Below are 13,923 nucleotides of genomic sequence, written 5' to 3'. Positions count from 1 at the left end.
TACAGTAATTGTTACAAGAGAAGAATGGAAAGTGGGAACGTGTCCACATGAAAAATAAAAACGACGTTTTGTTCTTTCCTGCCCCCTTTGTTTTTTGCCCCATAGATCTGTATGTGTTTACACAGCAGAGAGCACTTTGCTTAAGTGACTCAACTCCTTCCACAGGATTAATTTTGACACGTAGGGTGCCACACGACAGCAAGAGCGTTATGGGAAGCACGGACTTCTCTGGGACGGTGTGGACCCAAGCGGGCTTGGTGTTCCTTCTCTCGTCCCACTGCTTTGGGGTCCCATCAAATCACATTTCCCTGACTGACAGTACGGAACACCTCCCATCAATACAATTGATTTTGTGCAAAAGTACGAGGAATGGTTTTCAGCTGAGGATGGACAGATTATGGTGACGACAAAGAGGTTTCAGAAATCTTATTTCAGTTTAGAAATCTAAACTGGGAACTAAGGTGCTGTTACCATCCCAAACACAAGCCTATTTGGTATCCTCAGAAAAATGATAGTACTAGAAGAAACTTACAACAAGTGAAATATAGATTCAGTTGAGGCCAGCTATGAACCTGAGGATGGAATAGCTGTTTTGAAAAGGCCATCGGCTAATTTTTTGTGGGAAATTTTTGGTTAAGTGCACATCTTTGAAAGACATTTCTTTAAAGTTCAAGTTTCATGGCTTATACCTGTAGACCCTAACATAAATCCTATGTGAAGGGACAAAAGTGAGTGGGTGTCATTTGTGACCTGGAAATAAAAGGTCAACCATTGGATTTATAGCTTTTTTAGTGAAAAGAACATAAAGATTCCTGCCAACTGGAGTCAATCCATATTTTAATGTTTCCAAGTTAAGATTATAAAATCAAGGGATTAGGATCATGCTGTTCCGTGAAGGTCAAAAAGTAAATGTGATGGCCTTAGTGTCATTCCCATGGGGCAGAAGTTAATATTTCAAAACCATTTCTCCACTGGCAGTCAAGAGATGAATTGTCCGTGGCCATTAACAGAGGTAAGGGAATCCCACTCTCGTGACTAAATTTAATGATGATTATTACACTAGTCAACTGTATTGTTAAATTACTCGGCTGTCTTCCTGTAATGTCCCCAAACAGTGATAGTGGGTTGATTGCCATCAAATTATTCTCAGATACGATTGTGAACAAGTTGAGATGGAGGATCGTGGATGAAGGCTGCCTTGTGGGAAAGGAACTTGTACTGTTTTATGGATAAGAGCAATAACGTAGCACCTTACACCACATGGAACGTTCTTCTAAAACCAGGAGTCTGTGACCCTACAGACCTCTTGGTCAGTATGATTCACCAGTACGAGTTTTTTAAATACAAAAAAATGAACACGCCTTTCTTTTATTATGTCTTTTTCTGTTGCACGGCCCCTGCCCCTCCTCTTTCTAGGAAAAAAACCCATTTGCAGGTCCTGTTGTTCCTCAAGTTTTTGGAGCTGTGTATCCCGTCTCCTTTGAATTCTTATTGAGAGAAGAAGGGTTATTTAAATGTCTTTATAGGATGACTCAGACACATGTACCCCATACCATTGTCAAATCCACTTTAAGATAACTGTATTTTTCAAATTTAGAGAAATCCAGAATACTGAAGCTGATAATTTCCTTAAAGATTATCTACTCCAGACCCCGTCCTTTTTCAGGTATGACTTTAAGTGCATTTTGGAATAAAGTGCGTATCGTTTTAATAAAGCAGCACCTCTGAGAAAGAGCTGAAGCCCAGTTTGGTGAGACAAGGTGGAGCTCGCACTGCGGGCCAAAGGCAAGCGCTCACAGTGCGGGGTCTGACTCCAGGGAGGGATGGGACTGCCAGGTTGGTATGTGGCTTAGGAAACGGGTGCATGTCTTCTGTTCCACAAAGGTTTTATAAAAGCCCAGGTCCAGTAGACTGCCCCGGGTGCCCTGGAATCCTGGGGAACAAAAGCAAGCGGCTCACAGTCCCCTGCAGGATTTGTCTTCACGCGTGGCCACGTGGCCCTGCGCGCATGGGTGTGTATGGAACCTGTGCTCTGTCTGTGCCCCTGGATGGCTTTGGTTGCATATTTTTCTAACTTCTGTCCTTCTCAGTGCAGACAAAACTTAAATTTCCATCCACTCTCCCAGGCAAGCACTTTAAAGTGCTTCTGTAAGAGGCAGGGGGTAGGGAGGACCTTTGATTTGAAGTTCAACATTGATATTTGTAATTTTGACTAATTTCTGTGCTCACTTTAATTAAATTGAAATTGTTTAATAAGAATAAAACTAAAATTGCTCATTAGGATTACTTTAACTTGACAGGCTTTGTATGCCTTTCTGGACAAATATTTTGAAATATAGTGACAATGAAGTGGTGAGAGGTACAAGTTCACATCTTAGGATGATTTCCATATCTGCCGGTTGTTCTCTGGTGTCTGCATAGCTCTGAGGGTTGCTGTTTGTCACGTCGGTACCGTTCAGCTAGGGCCATGCCGTATCTCTCAGTTGGCCTCTTCCCAAATATTTTTTCCTATCAAAGTCTAGAGCTGTACCAAATTCCCTTCACCCAAGCCTCCTAATAACACCCTTCTTCCCCTCTCCCGGGCATCTTCCAGGAAGGCTATTTGCTTAGCTTGTCCCCTGGGCCTTGCGTCACAGTGACCTTTGTAAACCAAGAAGGGCAGCGTGGAGCTTCTCATGGAATTCATTAATACTCCTCAGCCCTGGGGTCAGTGCTGTCGAATCTGCTCTGTCCCTTTGCACCCTCCCTGTCTGCTCTTTGAGTTGAGCTCCATGGTAAGATGCGAGATTGCATCTGCTGAGTAACTCACTCTAAAAGAGTGGAAGAAAGAAGGCAGCTTCTCCAAATGCCTGATCCACTTCCAGGGGACAGCTTGTCCTCTTCATCCTGTGCCTTCTGTGTAGCTCCATCAAGCGAGCATGTTTCCACATTTGGTGTCCCCTGTTTCTTAAAGAAAATTGTAGAAAGATGAGGCAACGGTTACCGTAAGATTCAGCATGAATTAAATAACATTAGGTCTGCTTCTACCTAACCACGTATTGATGATTGTAAAGCTTTTTGAACTACCAAGTCAACTATCAAATTATTTTGTCTTCAAAATAATTAATATCCACATAGATAAATTAAATCCTCCAGAAAATCTGGAAACCATTTTGAGTTTCAAATTCCTCCCATCCACCATTTTGCCAGAGTTGCTTTGAAAAAAAGTAACATTGGCAGTTATGTTTAATTTGTTTCCTATAGCAACCCTTAACAGCAGAGGTCCAAAGGGCAGTGGAGAATGAGCCAAAATTAGACAGATGTTTATGAAAAAGAAAGAAGAGAAACTAAAACTAGATGAAAGAAGGAACACGTGATTCTCAGTAACTTGGGTTGGCTGACCGCTGGAGGCTGTCTCCTATGCAAGTTGTCCTCTTCTGCAGATTGGCCAGTCGGTCCTGACTGAACCTGAGAAACTCAGGGCTGTGAGCCCCGAGTCCGCTGAGCCGCTGTGACTAAACTGCTGCCCAATAAGAAACCAGTTTTACCACCCGTTTCTACAGAGTATCATCTAAATGGGTTCCACTTTTATGCCTGTCCTTATCCGGTAGAGCAAACTTCCTGTTTTCATAGCAAAGGGTTTTATTTGGAAGCATGTTCACATCTAATTTGTTTTGAGAAAATCCCTAATGTTTTTCAGCATTTGAGCTAGGCTCAGTTCAGGAGATTGAGCAAAAAGCATATAGCCAGCATACTCGTGCTATTACCATATTTATCCAAGAAAAATGACTGCCCGTTGCTGCACTCAGTCTAGCATACAAAGTCTCTGTCTTCCCCATGCCAGGAAAGAAACTGAAGAAGAGAATGAACAGCATCAGCTCTCCACAGTCCAGTTAAGAGACAGCAGACCCTCACGTGCTATTTCATTTCATCCTTGCGGCCACCACGCTAGGAAGGTGGTCTCAATCCCTTCCTATCAGAGGCACAAATGGAGGCCCAAATTCACCATGGATTCAGTCCATCCACCCCAAGCCAGGTAGTTTCTTCTCTGAACCTCCACAGCAGCACTGACTTTTGGCCTCCTTGTCTGGCTCATCACACATCACTGCAGGGTGCAGCTGCTGAACTCAGGCTCCCGCGAGTGCCACAGCTTACAGTCTGCTGGGCACGCGCACCTATGAGGAAGAACTCCGGCATAAAGAGATGCTGGAGAGTGACTCTCAGGCGTTGCAGCATTGGTTTATTACTGCTCTACAGTAGTCTCCCCTTATCCCTGGTTTCAGTTACCCACAGACAACTGTGGTCTGAAAATACTAAATGGGAAATTCCAGAAATAAACAATTCATAAGTTATAAATTGCACACTATTCTGAGTCGTGTGATGAAATCTTGAAATCTCACACCGTCTTCCTCCATCCTGACCAGGAGGTGTATCATCCTTTTTGTCCAGCTATCCATGCTGTGCACAGCACCCGCCCATGAGTCACTTAGTAACCGTCTTGGTCATCAGATCAGCTGTCACAGAATCACAGTGCTTGTGTGCAGGGAACCCTTATTTTCCTTAATTGGCCCCAAAGCACAAGAGTAGTGATGCTGGCAATTTGGATATGCCAAAGAGAAGCTGTGAAGTGCTTCCTTTAAGTGAAAAGGTGAAAGTTCTCAATAAGGAAAGAAAAAAAGTCTTATGCTGAAGTTGCTAAACTCTACGGTAATTTTTATTATAGTATGTTGTTAAATTACTCTATTTTATTATTAGTTATTGTTGTTAATCTCTTACTGTGCCTAATTTATAAATTAAACTTTTCACAGTATGTATTCATAGGAAAAAAGCATAGTATGTATAGAGTTTGGTAGCATCCATGGTTTCAGGCATCCACTGGGGGCCTTGGAATGTATCCCCCAAGGATATGGGGGAACTAGTGTACCCACTGTCTTGCTAGATAAACTCAAATTCAGAGAGAAGTTGACTGGCATGGTCCCTGGTACTGTTTCCCCAGGTCTCTTTCCGTTTCTGTTCACAAAGACCGTCTGGACTCCTGGCCTGTGCTTAGTATGGGGATTGAGTCTCAGCCTCAGTCAGCCAGGGAAACACCACTCTCCAAACTGTTCCCTGTGAGCATCAGAATCCCTCCTCAACTCTTCCTGGCTGTAAACCAAAAATAGCCATTTCTTCCTCCCTAGTGTACCTTGATTGGCTGGAAAATCCCTGAGAGCTTTTTGACCTCAAAAAGCCTTTAGGTTTTTTCGTAAAATAATGTGGGATCCCTTCTGAGTCAGGGACATTTATCTTCATGACACTTTTAACTGCATTTTCAAGGCAGAAGAATAGTTTAATCAAAGCTTAGGTTTTATGTTGGGAGATAATAAATATGAATGACCATTTCCACAAAGAGCTGAAAATGATTGCAGAGAAATTCGAAGTCATGGCTCTGGAATTCTAGAATGCACGTCTAGAGTCTGTTACCTTTTAACTGGAATGCTAACTCCACAGCCTTACAGGGAAAATTAAGAAGATGCAGCTCTCTTGGCCCCCGCCCTGTTTTTCTTTTTCTCTTTCTTTGACTTTATAGTAGCTTTGAGGAAACTTTCAATACCAACCACACTTGGGTGCTGCCTACTCTGCATCTGCAGTGCCTAAGAAAGCTGTGTAGGTTCCAGCTGGAAAGCATTCCTCCGCCATGCCTTGGAAACTCGCACACCACAGCCGGCAGAGTTCAGAAGGAGCCCGTGTAAATGAGGCTGAGTTATAGACTCCTGAGCAGTGTTTTATCTTGTTTAAACCTGAATTTGAACTCGTAAACATGTTCCTGAAGAACACCGCAGAAGGACTGATGCAGTAGAACAAGAAGCCATATTTTAGCTCAAACAATTTACTTCTTTGAAAGAAGGAGAAATCTTCAAGTATTTTTTCACTGAACCATCTTCTAAGGTAGCACAAGGTGGCACAGCTGCAAGATTTTGGTGATTGCAGAATCAGATGGAAAGTTAATATGTGTCATTTGAACTTCCGCCATTCTTGCAAATGAACGCTAGAATCTATGGTGATTTAACAAGAGAAAAGGGTATTTAAGGAGCCAGTGAACATAGAATTATCATCCAATCTGTAATTGGTTTCATTAAAATAAAGCAATAGTAGAGGAGTGTAGCTATTCCAGATTCACACTGTGTGAATGAGTGCTGAGTCTGTTCCTAACTCAGTTACTGGGAGAGCACCACCAAGTAGAATCTACCTGAAAGCAAAGTAAATGATTTTGTTTGCATGCTTGTTTTTATAGAAAACATCCTTAAATCTGTCTTTAGCAATCTTTGCATATGATATTTCCACTGTCTCTAAAGTCATTACTAAAATGATAGAAATGGATTGAATTTTCTTGCGTTAGAATGATGTTACCTCTCTCCAAGAAGCATGGATTCCCAACAGGGAAGCCAGATAACTCTGTTGACCACGTGCACGCTGTACGCATCCAGATCGTGGTAAGACCCTGCACTCAGACTGTTGACGCTGTGGGACCGTCACCTTCACACAGCTCCTCACCCCTGCCCCACCAGGGGGGGTCCTACTCACTTCCCTGAAAGTGTTCAGGAAGAATCTAATTGTTTATAGTAATGAATATTGCTTAGTTGTAAATTTCATCTACAAATTTAGAAGGAAATAAATCTGAACATAAAAAGCGTTTGCTGTTTCAGCATTTAAAAAAAAGTACCGTCATTTGAAACCGCCAACTCCCTCATGTGGGTTTGTTTTGCAAGTCACGTCTTAACAAAGACAAGTTTTGTTGCCGTAAAACCCTAAATCCTACCCTGTTTTCAGAAGGAGGAGGAAAGCATTGTTCAGGATCCCTGGTTTGCCCTTTTGGGGTGTCACATAGAGCTTTGGCGGGGCCTGGGGAAATCATCCATTTTTGTCCAGGTCATTGGCTCGGATGAAGCCCTGATCTGATCATGCTGTCTAGATCCCATCAGTGCAGCCAGTACAATGCTGCTTACATGTCGGGCTAGTATTTCAAAGTCATTTTTGTCTTGTTGTATTTGTTATTTGCTCCCCAAATGCTGTGATAACTGATGTGCTGAGGCCGTGCTGCAGATAAGCGAAGTTGGATCCCTGAAGCCACAGGCTGGAACTTAGGTCTCTGACTTTTTCCATGGTCAAGCCTACACTGGCCTCGGTGAAGGCTGTGACGAGTTTGACCTGCCAAGAGCACGTCTACACTGTGAACGAGGGAGAGACGCCTCCTGGAATCAGCGACTGTGGGAGCCGGCCAGGAAGAAGGCACAGGAGTGGAGGCTCTGTAATGTGCTCAGCACGGCCTCGTGGGGTGCCTGGGGCCCCCACTGCTGGTGCTCAGGCTGGGACTGAAACCAGGGTCGCTGACTCACACTGTGCTGTGTTCCGTCTCACTCGTTCTCCTCATGGATCTGAGGACTGAGATGCTATGGCTTCCTCTACATTCTGTCCACGTCATCCTGCAGGCCTCGGTCCATCGGCTCGCGAGGGAGCCATCTTCCAGCCGTGGATCCGGCCTTTGGTTGCAGCTGAGTGCTTCTTCTCACTTCCTCTCCTAATCCCAGTGAATGGAGGAGGGAGGACTGCTGGTTTGTGTAGCCTTTGAGAGAGGAGGCTCTGCCCGAGTTCCTACAGGGGCTCAAACGCAGGTGGGGACAGGAGAGGACTGGCTTGAGGGGTGAGCAGAGGCAGGAAGTGCGACTGAAGATGACAGGAGGAAGGATGCGGGATGCTGAACAGAGGAGGATTGAGGGATGAGAAGCCAGGACCTGTGATCAGGGCCCCGCCAGCTGGGGTGGGAACATCCTAAGGCGGCAGATGCCATCCAGTGCTGAGGGCTCCTTGGCTGAAAGGAGAGTTTGGGAACTGGTCTCTGGCAGAGTACCAGATCCTCTGTCATTCAATGGCAGGATGTCTCTGGGAGAATTTTGGGAATAACGGCTTTTCACTTTAGTGTCGGTTTTCCCCTTGCTAGACTCCATCCACCTGCACAGTTGAACGTGAACTCTCGGTGATAGAAATGCTGCAAACCTGAGTCCTGTTGGGAAGAGCCTTCAGCTGGGGGAGCCGGGAGGGAGCCTGGCAGAATGACCATTGTAATGTGGCCACGCTCTGCTGAGCTCCAAGCCACAGCCCCAGCCTCGCCTTCAGACAAGAAGTTTACCTCCTGGGCCACCACCGGGCCAGCCCCACGTGCCACTGTCTGCACTTGTTAGACAACAGGCACTTAATTAAAATCGGAGTCTGATGGGTAGAAAACATACATTTTTCTCATTTCATAGCTCCCCAGGAAACCATATTCTCTTCCTTCCCTGCTCTCCCCAACTCTCCCGGCCACCAAAAATAAAAGAAGGAAACACTAGGAGAAAGATTATTTTAATGTTGAATCAAAGATTACAAAGGGCTGGGCTGCCATCCTTGTCTTTGCCCCCAGGGCAGGCCAGTAAGAAAGCCTGTATTGTATCTTCAGACCAGAGCCGGCTTTTTTATGGCTAACTGCCATATGGAAAAAGGTTTGTCCTGTATCAGGGTGTTAAAATACAACATTTAATGAATCTGTAGCTAAAATCTTTCTCTTTCTTTTGCAATAAAAGGGGTTGCCTGATGCCTTCTGATATTTGGTTGGACTTTGTAGAATCGAAAACTACAAAAGAACAAATAATAAATACAAGACCCAATACAAAGTGAACGGCAGAGCACCGTCCACTGCATTTCCCACAGTGGAGCGTCCAGCGCTCTATCTGGGCTCCACCCAGAGATTCTGGTGGCGCCATCATGGCTAAGGAGATGGGGACTCGGGGCAATTTCATCGGCTGTTGCCCCTTCATCCCGTGCTGCACCTTGGAGCTCCAGCAGTTTCCGTGGCGCGGGCTCACTTTAATGGGTAGAATCTATTTTTCATGAAAAAGCAGGAAATAAGCTGTCTCTTTCATAAAAAGATTTACAAAATGTAATCATTGTTGAAATATTCCCTTTGAACTGCCGTGTCCACGGGGGTCTCTGGCTCCCAGAGCCCAGCTTCATTAGGGCCCTCGCAGGCGGCTCCAGAAGGGCAGGTAGGCTGGTGGGGCTGCCTTTGAAGTCCTGAATGAAAGAAAGGAAAGCACAATAAAAAAGAGCTGTTGATCAAGCATAAAATACTCTTTAAGCTGACAGAATAGCAGCGTTAACACACCCTAAGCTGCTTTTAGTTTTTCCCTTTTTTCCTCACATTTTCCTGTGCTTTGTGTACAGTGGGGGTTTCTATTTTATAAGAAGTCTCTGATCTGTGTAGTATGCCATTCGCTAACAAAAACCGAAATAGGATTGTTTCTGTCCCACTTGGTTGCCCGACCCTCACCCCCCTTCTGAGGCTGCATTTTAGCCTCCAAGTCCAGGGCCAAATGCCGCTCACAAACTTGAGCCAGTTCCTTTTGTGTTGCTGGTTTCGCACTCTGATTTTAATACTGCAATTAAAGACAGATTTTTATTTTCTCAAGAACTTTCTCTTGCAACTGGGGAATGGAGCTGACACAGCTGCTACTTTTAAGTGAGAAATTCTGTCATTCAAGAAGAGAAGCCGCCTGTTGAGCCATTCCTTTCCGAGGGAGCTGGTCCCCTCAGTTCTCACGTGGGCCTTTAGGCGCCACCGTTCAGTCAGAGGACCTCCACCTGGCGTTCTGGTTCTCTGCACTTGCCTCTCTCTGCTCGTTTAATCCCCACAAAGACTGATAAAGTGATCTCCATTTTACGGAGACTAAAACTGAGACCCAGGTGCTAGCCGACCTGCCTAAGGTCATTTCACTCGTCCGTCATGGTGTGCGGCTTTAGTGATGGGGTTCTGTGAACTGGATTCCCACCTCCACCACTGTGCACAGCCCCCCAGGAGGTCTGCAGGGCAGAGGCGAGTGAGCCAGAGCGCAGTTTCCAACTCAGAAGTCTTTGCTTTCCTAGGTAAAAGATTACTGGATGAAAATGTAAAGGGAGACCAAAAAAAAGGTATTTGAAGGTGAGGCAGAGACTAGGGCAGATTGGAATCTGGTGAAAGACTCAGACTTCGGAACAACAGTCGGAATAATTGGCTTGTGTATGTGCTCTCAAGGTTTGGAGGTGCTGGCTGGCTTATTGGGTAAAAAGATGAGTGTTTTCCCATCTTGAGGTTTGAAACAAATGGAGGTCTGGCTGCGAGCAGCATGGGCCCTCTCCAGGGAGCAGTGGTTTGGACGACTGCTCTGGGCTTGTAGTGAGCAGGCAGCAGTCCACGGTACAAACTTTGCACATGCTACCAAGGCCACTGGCAACAGCTCTTCAGTCAGAAAGGCCCAGGCAGCTCGTGAGACCTGTGTCCCTCGGGAGAGGGCCTGTCATCTGGGGGACGTGGATGTGTGGCGGGAGCGTGGATGTGGCACAGCCGTGCTAGGACTCATCTGTGTGAGAGCCTTGCTGGGGAGCCGACCTCAGGCTTTGGGAACCTTGGAAACAGCTCGTTCCCTCCTTCCTTCCTCAACAGTGTTTCGTAGGGCCTGCTCTGTGCCCACCACAGGGCGAGACACTGGGGATGCCACCTGCAAGAAGAACGTCAGTGTTCTCAGGGAGCACACGGGTAGCTGCAGTTCAGTGACCGTGACAGAGCTCAACCCCGGACTGAAGGCCTGGAGAAAGACCCTGAGCAAGACGGGACTGCCATCTGAGAAGGCAAGGACTAGCGGGTGTTAGCCAGACCAAGCAGGAGCTGCAGCCCGTGCCAAGGCCCAGCGGGGGAGAGCGCTTGGCTTTGGGGGATCTGGAAGAAGTTTAACACAGCACAAGTGTTGAGCACAAGCGGTGAAAAGATAAGGCCACAAAGGTAAGCAGGGCCAATCTCGGCCCATTAGCGTTTTAATAGTTTCCTGCGCAATGAACAAGCTTTGGTTTAGTGTTATTGAAAACAGGCTTTCTTTAATTAACAAAATCAGGCAGGAAAAATGACTGTGGAGATCAAAGCCTCTGGCTGGCAGTACCAATAACTGACTCCTGTGTACAGAATGTCACCTTTTTCAGAAGAAACCAGGGTGAAAACTGTTCTCCTCTCGTGTGATGCAGAATGGTCCTCGCCAGTCCTCTGGGGGCCCGAGGACAGAGACCGCTTATTGAAGTTGCCCAACTATTCAGTGGAAAAGTAGGACTCAATCCTGGGTCCTCGGACACTGGACACTCCGCCTGATGAGTTGACATAAGTTCATAAAGCTCTTACCGTGAGGAATCCTGAAAGGTACAGAAGTCTAAAACCCAGTGCCGTCTTTCTGCACGATGACTCCTTGAGAGCAGGTACTGTGTTGATTGTGCTCATTGTGTCCCCAGAGCTCAGCATCCAGAGCGCCAAGCACACAGCAGTCTCCTCCTACTTGCTGAATGAGTGAAGAAATGCTCCAAATGGGGTATTCCAACATGAGAACCTAGGCGTGTCCACTCAGAGGCCCTGTCCACTTCCACTGTATTGGAAAGGGACGGAGGAGATGACCAGGCTTTGGCTGATTTGCCAAGGACAACTCATTTGGGCTGATAGCTCATCCAAACAAGAGCAGGAAGCCAGAAATGACTGGATTAGTGTGACCCAGTGGAGATAGCATCTCCTCTAGAGGGAAATGAGAATGGTGATGGCAGCTCAGGACATGTTGGTGGGCAGCATCTTCTTTTGGGGCCGATGGAGAGTCAGGTCTGCGGGTGTGGGGCCCAGGTCCCCTGATTTGCGTGTTTCTGTTTTGTGTGTGAGTGTCCTTAGATAACCCGCCTTGCCTGGAGAAGAAAGCAAAGCGCCACACCCGGTTCTGGACTCCACATCAACAGCCTCCTTCCGCACTGTTCAACTTCGCCCTGGGGCCTTTGTTTAACTTTTTAATTTGGAAAACAGATTCTGCTGCATCACAGTCTGTTCCGCCCTCCCCACCCCCACCTCCCCCAGCACCCTCTCCTTTTTTTGCTTGAAGTGAAATATAGCTATCTCAGACAGACTTGTGTTTCCTTTTGTTTCTAAATGTGCATCCTGCCCTCTTAGTGAGGCAAGTATATCAGAGGCCTTTTAAAAAGTCGTTATTCTCATTAGGGTGTTTGTTGTTAACCAAGGAGTTGAGTTGTCATCACCTGTGTCTCGGCAAGCTCATGACCAGATTTTGGAAGACAGCCTCAGTTTCCGGACCGCTCTCCTGTGGCAGAGGAGGGGCGGAGCCTACCCTGTCAGGTGCCCGCTGCCCCACGGGCTTCCTGCTTAGGATGCCTGCTAGATGCTGTCTGTGGGTCGTAAAACCTGACCACTGTGAGTACTCCAGGGTCCCGGCAGAATGAAGTTAGAACTTCCACGGAGCCGTAAATTACGGGGCGGGAAGTGTGATAAAACTCCTTAGAGCACGCAGGGGAAGAAAGTCGCCCTGCAATGGTTAAATGAAATTTTATAGCACGTTCACTGTGGAGCTGTTTTGCATTACATGAGTTGAATACCTTAGAGACGCCACATCTGCAGGCACTTTATTAAATCCTTAGTCAGCACTTTCCAACCTGATGAGATTACTTCTTTGACTGGAGAAGAGGAGAGCTGAGCTCTGGTCCTGGGCTGCACTCCCTTTTGATGTTTCACCTTGAACACTGGGAGAGGACAATACCCTCCTTCCCCAGCACATCCCAAACTGTAGAAAGTGTGACTGTAACAGAGTGATTTTACTTAACTGGAGGCTTTGTGGGAGTGGGGATTTATGGACCTCCAAGACAGCCACAGCTGAGCTTTCCTGAGAAAAAAACAGATCAAAGCTCTGTGTTTACTTCCTTAATGTAAATGTATCGAGATAGCATCGCCCTGGATGGTGGTGTAGTATTGGAGCTCGCTGCAGATAAGGACAGAGGCTCCTTTGTAGTCCATCTGGATACAGGAGGTTGGATTAAGGGCTATAAAATGCAAAGGCAGAAACCATGTGAAAGGAAAGCTTATGTCAGTAAATGAAGACAGTTTTTTGACCCTTCCTAAATGAATTTTATCATGGCAACATTTTCCCATTGATTTGCTGCTCAACACCAGCAATTTAACAGTCTCAGATTTCTTCTGTATTTTTCCTGTATGACCCAAGAAGAAAATGCTCAGAATCATTCTTCAAGTAATGCTTTCTATTATGCACTGCTCACATAGATTTTATAAGAAAATTTCACAAGAGAAAAATGGGCTTTTCCAAACATTATCTTATCCATGTAGTGGTGTTAGTAGTTCATGGAAGTTTGTAGAAATCAGGGGCTTATGCATGTGTGACTGTCACTCTCATCAAAATGGAATTAGAAGCATCTTTAGCTACAAGTTGATCATGAGAAAATTCGGAAAAATGGATAAAATTGTTTTATTATTATAACTGTTTATCTGCCATCTCTGCAGGTAAATGATTTAATGAAAGAGACCTCATTCCCCTCAAAAAATAATTCACTGTGTGCTTCCCTAACCAACTGACTTCTCATTCTGGAGAGCCTTGGTCAAGGAGCTGGGTTAATTGTCATGAAGATTAGTGTGATGTCGAAATAAGTACTAATGGTCAAATTATAAGAGTGAAAAAGTTTAAGAATAGGTTTTGGTTTGGGCCTGAAAGGGTTAATTAAGTTTTTTTCATGGGTTATTAAAGACCCCCAACCCATGCCTTCAGGAGTCACATTGACACCCCACCACAGGGCAGCTCGACCTCGATTGACATGTTGCTGGTCAGAGCACAATAGCCTTCTGTGTCTGCAAATCATTGCTAAAATCATCTCAAGGAAAAAAAGTTTGAAAGCTTTAACGTTAGACAAAAGCCAAGAGCTGCAGTGTACAGCTCAAAAACCCGGAGTCAGCAACTTCTATTGATTAAAAACTAACCTTTAAAGTAACTCTGAGAGTGTGTGGTTAGCATTTAAATTTAAACATGTCATGAGTTGATTTGTGTTACTGAATACCAACTCAGAAGGAGTAACATTCAC

General features: G+C 45.6%; 1 protein-coding gene across 28 annotated transcripts in view; it reads left to right on the top strand.

Annotated features, from left to right (window-relative positions):
• NFIA (nuclear factor I A) overlaps positions 1-13,923 on the top strand; it is a 520,766-nt gene that overhangs the window by 501,692 nt on the left and 5,151 nt on the right. For 9 of the 28 annotated variants that reach the window (XR_011532492.1, XR_011532489.1, XR_011532488.1 and 6 more), the window contains one exon: positions 10,472-10,807. The exons of the other annotated variants lie outside the window; for them this stretch is intronic. The gene's annotated coding sequence lies outside the window, so the exon portion shown is untranslated. The remainder of the gene's footprint in view (positions 1-10,471; positions 10,808-13,923) is intronic. 28 annotated transcript variants of the gene reach the window in all.

The sequence above is a fragment of the Equus przewalskii genome, chromosome 24 (genome assembly GCF_037783145.1).
Source record: "Equus przewalskii isolate Varuska chromosome 24, EquPr2, whole genome shotgun sequence".
Lineage (NCBI taxonomy): Eukaryota > Metazoa > Chordata > Mammalia > Perissodactyla > Equidae > Equus > Equus przewalskii.
Note: the sequence above shows the minus strand (reverse complement) of the source record. Positions and strands in the feature narration are given on the sequence as shown.